The 12,480-nt window shown below is 34.8% G+C and overlaps 1 protein-coding gene across 3 annotated transcripts in view; it reads right to left on the bottom strand.

Annotated features, from left to right (window-relative positions):
* Positions 1–4,862, bottom strand: part of LOC120425311 (uncharacterized) — a 109,335-nt gene extending 104,473 nt beyond the window's left edge. Inside the window, exon 1 of one of the 3 annotated variants that reach the window (XM_052707244.1) lies at positions 4,363–4,862. The gene's annotated coding sequence lies outside the window, so the exon portion shown is untranslated. The remainder of the gene's footprint in view (positions 1–4,362) is intronic. The other 2 variants (XM_052707245.1, XM_052707246.1) reach the window with 2 other exon arrangements.
* Between the last annotated feature and the right edge of the window lie 7,618 nt (positions 4,863–12,480).

Raw genomic sequence — 12,480 nt, 5'->3', positions numbered from 1 at the left:
TGTGGTCCCATTGATAAACATTTTGAAAATTATTAAAAATTGTCTTTATTTGATTTAAAATGCATACATTAGCTTTACACAATGTATTCTGAATTTAAACATTCGTTTTTTTCGTGTTCTTCCAATGAAAATTGCTATTTGAAAAAAAATAACTTGAAATAAAATTTTCATTTGCCTTATTGTTTTGTTGAAAAAACAATACACTTAAAACCCAAAAGGACCCCCGGAAAAGGTTGTTACGGCCTATTTATAAAATCTACATAGGAGTTCAAGGCTTTACAACTGAATCCTAACAACATCCTCAAAGCCTTGATAAAACCTTTGTTAAAACCTAGTCAGGAGTTATGGAAAAATGACATTTCATACGTCTTCAAACGTCTTATGCCAAATAGGTTGGCAAAAATAAGTCTTCGTCTTGCCAAATGAAATTATGGAGATGGTTGTCAAAAATGGCGATGATAAATAATAGATATTAGAGGTAATCCAAATAATTTGAAAGCTTTATCTCTCGCAGTTGATGGCTCAAATTCAGCTGCGGTTGAAATTTTATTGATAAATGTAGGGGAGATAGAGCCAAAAATTCAACTCGCTTCATCAAAAATCAATATTTTGTAATCATGTGTTTAATGTTAAAAAAAAAATTCTCTGAATTTCTTTGCAATTCTTTGAAAAAAAATGTATAAAATATTTTTAAACATCTATCGCTATATTAATCATACCAGAAATTCAGCATAAATGTATGTTTTCATCAAATGGCGGTCAATCATATTCAATCAGAGCACGCGTTTAGCGCCATATTTATGCACTGCTATTTGTCCGCGATAAATGCTCTTTTAGGAGCTTATGGTTTTAAGTGAGCTTTTTACATGCCTAATGGCACTTGACAGCTACAACACCCTAGGTTTTAACAAAGCATGCGATAAAACCGTTTGGAATGGCATTGCCATCTGGTTTTCAAGCCTCTATTAAAACTTTCATAAAACCTTATTGAAAGCCAGTCGGCTTTTATTTCCACCCGGTTTTATGTCCGTGGCATAAAACCCTGTTGGTTTAAAAATGTTACTTGGGTTGTTTATACTGCCGCTCGAAGCAAGTCCGTCCCATATGTATATTTGTCGATTTTGAGATAAACCCGACAAAAGTCTTGTTTTAACATCTACTTCAAGCCTATTTAATAAAAAAGTCATGTTTGTTCAAGAAATTCCAAAATAAAAATGTCTTGTGTGCTGTCCCATATGCAAAATAAAGGCAAGTCAGTTCTTGGTTAGAAAAGGCTCACAAATCGATCAAATAAATGTGTATTTTTTTTTAAAAATAACCCACAGACTATGTCTCATAGAGCCTGTTGAACTTAAAAAAATACTTAAGTTGTTGATTTTTAATTAATTTTTATATATTTGGAAGCGTTAAACTTGATACGTATTCTGCCTTTTTTCCTCATGCAAAGGACAACCACGGTCAAAAAAGAAACTACATACCATTGTAACTATTATTTTTAAAAAGACAGTTCTGTTCCTTATTGAATGAAAACCCATGGTCCTGGGTCTGTATGAGGTTCCATTTCAAATGCAGATTGCGGTCAATTCAAGGGTCCATATGCTGAGACGTGTATTCAAATATCTCCTCTCTCTGCAGCAAAAGAAATGGACTGTCTCGTCGTCGGTTAAAGTTTCATATTCAGGAATTATACTAAAACTTAGATTAGCCTGAAACAAACATACTTTTATAAATTTAATTAAAAATGCTTCAAAAACTACCAAAAAAAAACCAACATTTGACAGGTAAATTTCTGTTGTAAATGTTTAAGCCTACCTTGATAACCTGACGAACTTGCCTTTATTGATGGACAAATAAAGTCAGGTCAGTCCCAGCACGAAAATTTACCAAATTAACCTATAAATTTTAACTTTTTCAAGTTAAAACTGGAGTAGGGGTATTATTTAAACCAATATTGAAATAATTGTTGAAAAAAATATTTAAAAATTGTTGATTAAAAATGTAAAAAAAGGTGAAACATTTTTCGAGCTTCTCATGGCGTTATCGCAGCACTCACTTTTTACATATGGGACGGACTAGATTCGAGCGGCAGTATAGGACATTTTCAAAAACTCCAAAATTGTATCTTCACAAGGATTGGGCATAATAGGACAATAGACTATAATATAGTTCATATTATGAAGACTTTTATTGTCTGGAGAATCGATTTCCACCATTGGGTTTTGAAAATTTGGACTTGTAGGGATAACTTATTGCATGGATTTATGAGTTATTTACAAAAAATCTATTTTTTAAATAAAAGTAATTCCCATAAAACACAACTTTGTTATCCATCTGAACTCGGGTTACCAGAATGCTGATGCAAACCGGCTACCACAGCGGTATCAAAACATAGCTCACTAATAGGTCGTTAAAAAGCAAACACAAGCACTAATGCATCCTTGTGATAAGGAAAATGGTCCCCGAAAGCCCGATAGTTTACATTCTAGACTTTATTCAAATATTTCAGTCTGGACGATTTACGGTGTGTTCTCAATTTCCGTTGCATTCCAGACAGAATGTTCATGTTTAAAAAGTCTCCAAAGTGGAGACAGTTCTGGAAACGGAAATCGATCAAACTTTTTCCTGTACAGGACTTTGATTGGCCAAACTCTATCTAGTTAATTTTCCCCGTTCATGGCGGAGTTTTTATCGTTTCCCATTTGTCATGCTTTTCGAACTCGCATGTTGCCGATCGGGCGAAACTGAATGATTTTGTTTATGCTTTTTAGTTACCGGTTTACTCGAAATAATGTTTGGTCGATAGGTTGTTATGCTTGAAAGTCATTTGTCTATTTGGACAGAAGTAGAACGTTTGTTCAGGGGCCTATCTCAACAGCAGCCAGGGTTGGGTGGAGTTTTGCAAATGGCATTGCAATGGTTTTCTGTATTTTAAGGGGATTTAGGGATGTTCAAAAATGTTACATTTCACATCATTTGAAGGCTTTATTTACATATTTCTACAAAGCCTTTTAATGCATAAAAATTTTCAATCTAGTTAAGGGAAAAAACTAAACTGGTTTTAAAAATACTAAAACCGTCAAAACGTACGACCCAGATCTATGATAAAATACAAAACTCAACCAAACATAAGTCACACACGAAAAATCCAAACATGGAGAGAGAGGTACAGATGAAAGTTTGATTTGCTAGCTTTCTGTGACATTTCGTATGACAAGGCAGAAATGAATTGCTAATTTGCAAGTCGGGCTTTTTATTTATCTCGGAAACCCCATCGCCATGACAAGTGATTTGCTAAGACGAATTTAATGCCCATTAGTCTGACGTCTCCGATGGCAGCTCCTCCGAGACAAGTTTAGCTAAGCTTTTTTGTTGCTTCGTTTAGCCATCACCATTGGCAGTATTTTAATCAACATGAATGGCCACGGCGATGAGCCAAACACCACAAATAACGCGAAACGTGACTTCACTATTGATTATTTTTTTCTCACTACCAATTTTTTTGCTGCTGCTCTACTGGCGCGGCCCACATCGTCGTGCCGTGCCGTTGCCACAAGGCCTCAAAGGACATTAGCTCATCGTCATCCCCCTGTGGCCAGAGAGCCGGCGCGGTGGTCGGTCGGTCAACTGTAAGGCACCGCCAATGACCACGAGATTAGCATACTGAACCCGAAGGGTAGTAGGGGTGTCAACGAATTAAACAAGCAGCTTTATTTTACGAATGCATCTCAAATAAATTTAAAAATAGAAACTCAATCTAGATTTTTACAAAAATTCAGCAAGATAAATACATATCAAAAAGAATAAAGAAAAACTTAATGCCCCAAATAAACAGCCTCTAAAACTTAAAACAAATATATTTTAAGCATCCACCTGAGCATCCCTAACCCCTGTGGAGCGCCAATATCCTTGGCAACACGTTCCAAACAGGTTCTCCGGTGCTTTACACGGCATCGAAGGAGTGTTTCCCCTAAATCACGTTAAAACGGTTATTTTTACCCTGCCACCACCTTGAACCCCTTTTCACCGTCAAAATAATGATCGATTAAAACAAAAATGTGCCCAATCACGTCGCTTATGAACAACCCCATCTTCTATTTGATTGAAAATTACCGCACCACTTTTAATTTAATTAACCTCCTCATTTGCAACTATTTCCGGCTTCTCTTGTTTGTAGTTTTGTGTGTTTGTGGTTTTATGAGTTTTTTTTTTCGCTGCGGTTATTGCACTAATTTCGCTCTTTTTTTGCTTCTGTCGCTATTTTGTTCGCGTTGTGACTTATTATGGGATTAATTAAGTTGATGTTTTTCTTTCTTTTTTGCTGTTATTTTTTTCTCTTTCACGTGCAACTCCGTCGCCACCCACCTGTCAAATGGCTCATTTTTCTCTTACTTTTTTCTTTTCTTTCACTCCTCATTTTTTCCTCTGTTTCAATCTCCGATCTGATTTATTCCGTTCACTGCACTTACTTTACGCAAAATGCATCTCGTTTGGCAAACAAAGCACTTTTCTTGTGTTTTTTCCTTTTTTATCTCTTTGCTTCTTGGCGTCTGTCGTAAATTGTTATCTTGTTCGTCGTAATTATTCGTTTTACGCTGTTTTTCACTGTTTCGTTTGTTTTCTTTTGCGTTTTTCGTTTTATCTCCTCTCGCGCGATTGTCGTTTGTTTTGCGTGCTTTTTTGCGCAACAGACTCCAAATTATCGGCCGCACCTGGTGGCAATAAGATAACTAACATTTTCAATCTTTCTAATTGAACAAATTTGCACCGAAAAAATCGCGACCAAAGCTCCAAACATCGACACTTTGACAACAAGGACTTGTTTACGGGACGTTACCTACGCAACGTGAACCGCGCGACTGAAAGCGCGACCCAAGAGAAGGCTCTCTCTCACCTGGCTGGTCAACAAACCAACCTGGCACACGAGAACGCGCGCAAACTTCTCCCCAGTGCCTTTCATTCATCCCTCGACGCGACCGCGTTTGTAAATATCTACTCGGAACCAAGCAACCTGTGCTGAGGTGCACAGTGGGTGCACTTCTTTATTATAAGTATTTTTTCCATTATTCTATTTATTTATCTTGTTTAGTCAATGTTTTGTAGGGTAGAGGACCCAATTTTCACCCACCTACTGGATTTAATCTGTAATTTCTAACTTCTACCAACTGCTAACTTCTACCATTTTTGGTTGAATTAATTATGCAGGTGTACATATTCATTCATTTCTAGCTCTAATTGAAACTTTCCTAGTGAATTTCTACTGTTTATAACGTTTTTATAAGCATTTAAAAAAAGCCTTATTTATTTCAATAAAATAAAGTGGGTGATTTCTCGGGTCATAAAAAAACATGAGATCCAATTTTCACCCAGGGCGAAATCTAGTATAGTGTTTTCAGATTTTATCTAGAACCAGTTTTCGTTTACCATAAAAACTTATCTAATCGCATCGAAATGTGCTAGAAAATATATTTGGAACATTTCAGATTATTCTTAAAGATTAATGAATCATTTTATTTTATTTCATTCATTGGAGTGTTTTGGTAGAAACATCAATTAAAAAATAACCTAAACTCAGATATGGGACACCTAGTTCAAACGTGGTAAGAGTTTACTGGTACATAGGAGAACAAATTGAGCAAAGGAGGGAAAAGTAGTTGAACAATATCCTTCAAAATAGCACATGTGCTTTAATATTTTTATTTAAGAGGTACTCGAAGTTTTCTTTTGAGTCAATTTGCGACCTAATGACCCTAATAAAATCAACAACAACATGGAGCTAATTGTAACTGTGTGCCCTTATCTTGGGTGAATAAGGACACATGAGTTCTATCAGGAATTTTGATTTAGTCATATTTTTTACGAGTGAGAACATGTTTTGGTTTTAGTTAGAATAGACAGAGAACCTCAAAATTAGTAGGATATCTGTAGAAAAAAACTCCAAGGATTTTTTAACCGCAATTTATAATACGATAAAATATGTGCACATCAATGAAATTGAGCTTCGGGAACATGTTGTGTATCAATAGGAGACCATATTTGCTTAGCTTTGTGTCATAATTTCATTTGATTTCTTGTTTTTTGCGTGGGCGAAAACTGGTTCCATGGGTGGGCGAAAATTGGATTTAGAGGGGCGAAAATAGGCTCATCAGATCATTTTATTAAAACACAAAATTTCAACAAAAATGAACATGTAAATGATAAAAACCTTGTGGAAACTTAGAATCAAATAGTTTATCAACGTTATACAACAAATAGAACCGAAAACCATAAATTGTCATTAAATTCTTGTCAAATTTCTTAGATTCCCACTATAAAGTGGGCCATTTTCTGGGTCCTCTACCCTATTTTGGTAGATTTATGCTTTTGCCTATCTGATATGTTTAATAATTTTCCAATCACTTTTTTGATTATTTGAATGAATCACATTTTTTGCTAAACTTAACCATGGTTAACCCAGAGAGAAGTTAACTCTAATATTTGTTAACATAATCTGGGACAAACATGCAAAAACTGCATAAATACTAGTTAGAAACATGTCTGAAATTGAGAAACATATATTTTCTAAGCATTGGCAAAGTGACATGAAACAAGTAACTTTTTAATGCTTTTTAAAGATTTAAAATTAACTAAAAATTGATTTTGCCAAATCTTTAGATCGAAACCCGTCTAGAGAAGGAGTTGGGTTGTAGAGGTTCTTCATTAGGGTTGTCAGATTTTCAAACTTTACGACATTGTGAAGGTCTTTCGATTATCCATATTATAACAAATCTGTTGAATAAACTATAATCTGGTTAAAGATTTTTTAACTTGTAATTAGGCTTAGTGATTTTTCACGCTCGAAAATTGCAAATTTCACGGGGACCTCAATTTCAAAACACCAAATTTCACGCCAATTTCGCGGATCGATATAAATGTTAAAATAACTCTGAAAATCTTATGCTTCATTATATATTATTCTTCAATAAACTAAAAAATAATCTTTAATTAATTTGAATGAATAAACATGACTTAATCCACCTTAAGGTGGTTGGTGCCTTCCTCACATTCATGTTGTCTTTTAGGTTGTATTTACAAATTAAATTTAGGAGTTTTTTTTTAAGTTTTTAATTTTATTTTTTTATTTTTTTCATTTTTTTTATAATAATTGTTTTTACCAGAACAGCAATTTTCAATCCTTTTTTACCAACTCTCCAAAATAAAGGAGAAAAGGGGGGCTGTAATTGAATTTAAAGTGCTGATACGCCAACATTAGGTGCACGATGGAATTGCATGCTGTCCCCCTAGTCTTAGTAAACAATGTCTTATGAGTTTTATATTTCAGTTAAAAGTTCGTATAAATCTTTGTCGAGACAAAATGATGTATTCAGCAACATAATTAATACAGACTTTTCCAGAACAGACGCAGACACTGCTTAAGCAATGGGGCAACCGCATGCTACGCGACTCTCGCGCGTAAGCAAAAAGACCCGGAGTTTCACGGGATTTCACGGAAAAAGCCGAATTTCACGGATTTCACGCTGTCCGCGAAATCGTGAAAATTTCACTAACCTTACTTGTAATGTTTCGATGCTCGTGTATTTTCTTGTTCTATTTAGATTGGAATCCCAGCAAGCTTAGTATAAAAGAGCACACCGACATCGGTTTGTTGTACGTTCGATTTATACATTATTACAATTATACTACCACACAAAAATTTGCAAAATATGCACGAATTTTTGATTTTTTTTATAATAACGAATCAGTTGGACAGGTGCTTCAACGGAAATTTTAATGTTTAGCAAAAACATATATTTTTGGTCCCCTGATTTTTTGGTGAATTTTTGAAATGGGGACAAAAACTTGGAATAAAATTTGCAATAACCTTATTTTGTAAAAAAATAATTCACTACTTGAGAGAACCAAAGTTGACTTGTATCTGTAGGAAAAAGGGTTCCGAATTTTCAGTCAGTCAGATGTATCTTTCGAAAGATCGCAAGAAAAGCTTTCAAATGATTGTAAAGACGAATCATTATGCTCAATTATTGTTTTCTATGATTTTTTAACATTGGCCGATCTGTAAACTGTTCCGAATATGAGAGATTACTCAGATTACTTTTCTCATAGCTTTTGCAAATTACTGTTAATAATGGATTTTTTTTAAACCTTCATATCTTTTTATATAAGAAACTTTTTACAACGTTAACTTTTGCCCTGTAGCCCAAGTAGACGGCACTTTTAGGGCTCAATTTTTAAAATATTCAGATTCCTCGGGAAATTCCATGTAAGTTTGAAGTATTCAAGTTGAAAATTTGATTTTAAGAAAATAATTAAATTAAAAAAAATGAAAAAAGTGCATCAAATTACCAATCTTCTGACCCATAGGAGTATGAGTGTTGGAGACTGTTAAAAAAGATATGCAGGTTTAAAAAAAAAAACATTTTTATCAGTAATTTGCAAAAGCTACGCGAAAAAGTCAAACCAATCTTTGATATATATAGCACATTTTAAAGTGCTTCAAAAGACCTTTCGAATGCAGCTAAGAGAGTTGGAATTGATCAAGTTTTACGCAAATGGGAGCAATTTTATGTTTTTTGGACCCCAAACTTCAATGCTTTTTTTCAATGTTTTACCCCACTTCCCTTTGTCGTAGAGGGTTCATCCAAATCGGAGCACCTCGATACGACCTGTTACACACTAGTGAAAAACTCGCTCTTAACGTGACTTTTTTTATATGTACTATTTTGTAAATTATATTTTGTGATGCTTGCGAATATTTACAAATTAAAAAAGCACTTCACTTCTACACAAGTTATGACCACTGTGCAATGTCCGCAGCAGCCGCCTCCGCGTCTTTTTCTAAATAAGGCTCGGACCATAAACTGTGCAATAGAGAGTGAGCTTTTTCATATTAAGTCAGTTCTTTCCACAAACACACTCACTCAACTCACTGAGTCAACTTTTTTTTCCTCAACTTACTCGTTAATTACGTGACAGAGAGCTTATGATGGAGGCATTGTGATGAGTCCTTTTTTATATATTTGATCATTTTGAACTTTTTTTCAACTGTTCCACTTTTATCACATTTATAGACAAAGGGAAGTCAAGAGATTTGGAAAATTCAATCACAAATCACAGAAGTTCATAAACTTGCGATGCCCCTTTTACACAGACCATTGATCACAACTCAACTAAACAAAACATCAATCGACCGACTGGTTCCGTTTTACACCGATTGCAAAGCAAATATGCATGTGTATACAATACATCTTATCCCCTGGCTCAGCAGATTCCGCACAAGTGTCACGCTTAGTGGCTTGTTAAATCAGTGGTGAGTTTTTCGTGCTTGAAGTCAAAACACATCCGCTAAGATGCACAAGTAAAATATATTTAGAAAAATTGATAGGTACTAGCCAGAATAAACTTGAAGAAAAATTTCTAATTTTGAAGAACGATGATACAAATCTATTACATCCTTAAAAGTGGGCGAATATCTCCACACTCTTCGGCAAAGAAGTAAGTTATACAATATTTAAAAAAAATGGTTGGGATTCCAGCCAAGTACACCCTGTAATGCCCCCAAAAAAGACTTATCTTGTTGAATTATTAAGGTTTTTCTCAAAAATCATTACTAGTTCATTACTGTAGGGATTATGGGTTGCAGGATTGAATATGTATTAAATTATGATATGAGTATTTCTTATAAGATTGATATAATTAAATAAGAGTTTGGAGCGCAACAAAAAGTGCGCACCTTCATGAACATTGCCTTGTTAGCTGACAGATTAAACAGCGAGGCCGGCGAGAGAGAGAATGAAGATTGTCAAATCAGTTTTGTGGTTTATTTGTGTACACAGAAAAAAATATTTCTGTAAATTTACATTATTTATCATGTACCAAAAGGTATCATGATAAATGATGTATATTTACATTAGGTTCATTGGAAATTTACATTAGATTCATTGGAAATTTACATTAGTTTTGAAAATTTACATTAGTTTTGGAATTTACATTAGTTTTGAAATTTACATTAGTTCAAATCAACTAATTCTGATTGGCCAATGGGAATGAGAAGCTCGACTTGGATTGCAGTAGGAAAAGGGTGTGGCCTATGTTCTATTTTAAAATAAGTGAAGCGGGCAGCAAAAGGAAATAATGATTTTAAAAAGTTGTTTCACAGGTAGGGGACGCTTTCTCGTCGACGGCCAAGTGGAATAACGCTGGACTGGAATCGAACGGACGACGGGTAGAATGTTCGATGTTACTGCTGCTACCCGCTGCCGACTGAGCCATCTTCGCATTTTATAAACGAGTGGCTAAAGCATCAACTTGTTCAGGGCGAGGCTCAGGCAGTGGGCCAGCGAAGTATGAGAGCGATAGAAAGAGAACCAAATATTACTATTTTTAGTTCGGGTAGTTTTGAAGTCAACGTTTGGCAGAAATACATTGGATATATGATTTACATTAAATAGGAATTTACAGGAAGCCGAACACGGGTAGAAATTCATCAGATTTGAGTTTCCATGCTCAACGTTTCCATTAGATTCATGATTTACATTAGATTTAGATTTACATTGGAGTAATTTCCATGACTTTTTACTCTTTACATCATATTTCAACATTACATTGAGTAAGTTTACATAAGAAACAGTAATTACGTGCTGTGTAAATTTACATATTTTTTTCTGTGTAGAATAAGACGTGTTGTTTGTTAATTGCAAAATATCTGTGTTTTTATTCTAAAAGAAAGTCCCCGATCACGACAATTACCTTTTTTTACGATAACTTTTCATTACGTTTGAGTGAATCGAAAAGTCGAAAAAGTTTATGTAAACATATATAAATATCAACAAAAACAAAAAATATATTTTTAAATTATTTTAATCCATCCGCATCCTATAGCTAAGGGATTGATTAAAACGCTGCCACTCTGTACTCTGCCTCTGAACGTGTGTTGCATTTGCGAGCACGCGCAACGTTCTTACCGGTAATTGCTCGTTTGCAACAGTTATTAAAATGTTTCCAAGCTAGGGGGTATTTACATTTCAAGTGACATTTTTGTTGTGACGCATTTAAATTTTGAATAATCAAATTAATTTAAAAAAAAATTTAATCAGTGCGTGAAAAAAACTAAAATGATGAAAAAAGAATATAAAAGTAGTTTGGTTGAAGTTTGCTTTTGAAAAAAAAAATAGTAAGGCAAGATTAAAAGGTAATATAAGATTAAAATGACCAAGCCACGTAGCCCAGTGGTAACGCTTCCGCTTCGTAAGCGGTAGATCGGGGTTCAAACCCCGGCTCGGACCAACACAACTGGTGATCTTTTCCCTTCTGAAATCGATGGCTTAGTAAAGGGAAGGTGGTAGTGTATCGTCACAAACTGAACTGTAAATACCGGCCCGATACTCTTCAAGGGTGTTCCCCTCAGGAACTGGGAAAGATTTACTTTAGTTTACTAAGATTAAAATGAACAAACATTTTGTGAATCATTTTATAATAATAGGTCAAGAAAAAACCGTTTGAACTAAATCACATGACCAATTTAGAACCGATTACCTCTATTTACCTGAAACTCGGTCAGCTGTTAAGCTTCTAGGACAGTGTACTTGTGTCAGCTCTTTCTGTTCAAATCTTGCCCTGAGATATATGCACAAGATCCAATGAGATATGGAATGCAATTTAAAAGTTTCTAACCCTGCGGGATCGATCAATGGCGGTGCCCACGCAGAAGCAGGTCGTTCGCTCAAAGTCGTCTTAAAATCAGATGCAAAAATTTGCCCAACCAAGCAAATACGGCACACAAAACAGCGTCGTGGTTTTCCAAAGAGATTCTTCAACTTTTTAATAATGTTTAATTTTTCCCGCCCGCAAAACACACAATTAATGCGCGCGCGAAACCGGTCCTCGGAATGATGCAATTCGGCGTGTATTTGAGCAGACTAAAGAGGTTGACGAATCGGCGCGCAAAGGTTGCAGCGGGTGCGGGATTTTTTCTTCTCAGATTAATTCAATCATCGTTTGGGGGGAGATTTCAAGCTAAATAACGTTCTTAGCGGTTGATTGGGTATGTTGATAACAACATTTGAAGAATTATAAATGTCAAAGATTTAAAATAAATCCACGTGCTTTATTGTAGTGGAAAAAGAAATGTTCAACCTCTTCATATAGCTCAAATTACCTTTTTAACTTTGTTGTTTCAGTTTCAACAGCTAACTTTTAATGTTATTTTTCAACCAAATTGTCCCAAATTGAACTTTCAAAATTCACATTTTAAACTACTTACTTTTGACTGATTCGAAATGCGGACACTTAGTAGCATACCGTCAGTGGGAGTGACTATGGGTCAAAAAACGATACACCTCTCGAAATTTCTTAATAACAAAAACAATTTAAATAACATCGAAAATCTGTCAACGTAGATTTCCTCTAAGATAGTTTACTAAAATTTTCCCAAAATATGGTGGATAGTTTGAAAATTGACCCAAGCATTGACATTGACATTGGGTC

The sequence above is a fragment of the Culex pipiens genome, chromosome 2, assembly GCF_016801865.2.
Source record: "Culex pipiens pallens isolate TS chromosome 2, TS_CPP_V2, whole genome shotgun sequence".
In the NCBI taxonomy this organism is placed as follows: Eukaryota; Metazoa; Arthropoda; class Insecta; order Diptera; family Culicidae; genus Culex; species Culex pipiens.
The sequence above is the reverse complement of the archived record's forward strand: the minus strand, read 5'-3'. Positions and strand labels throughout refer to the sequence as shown.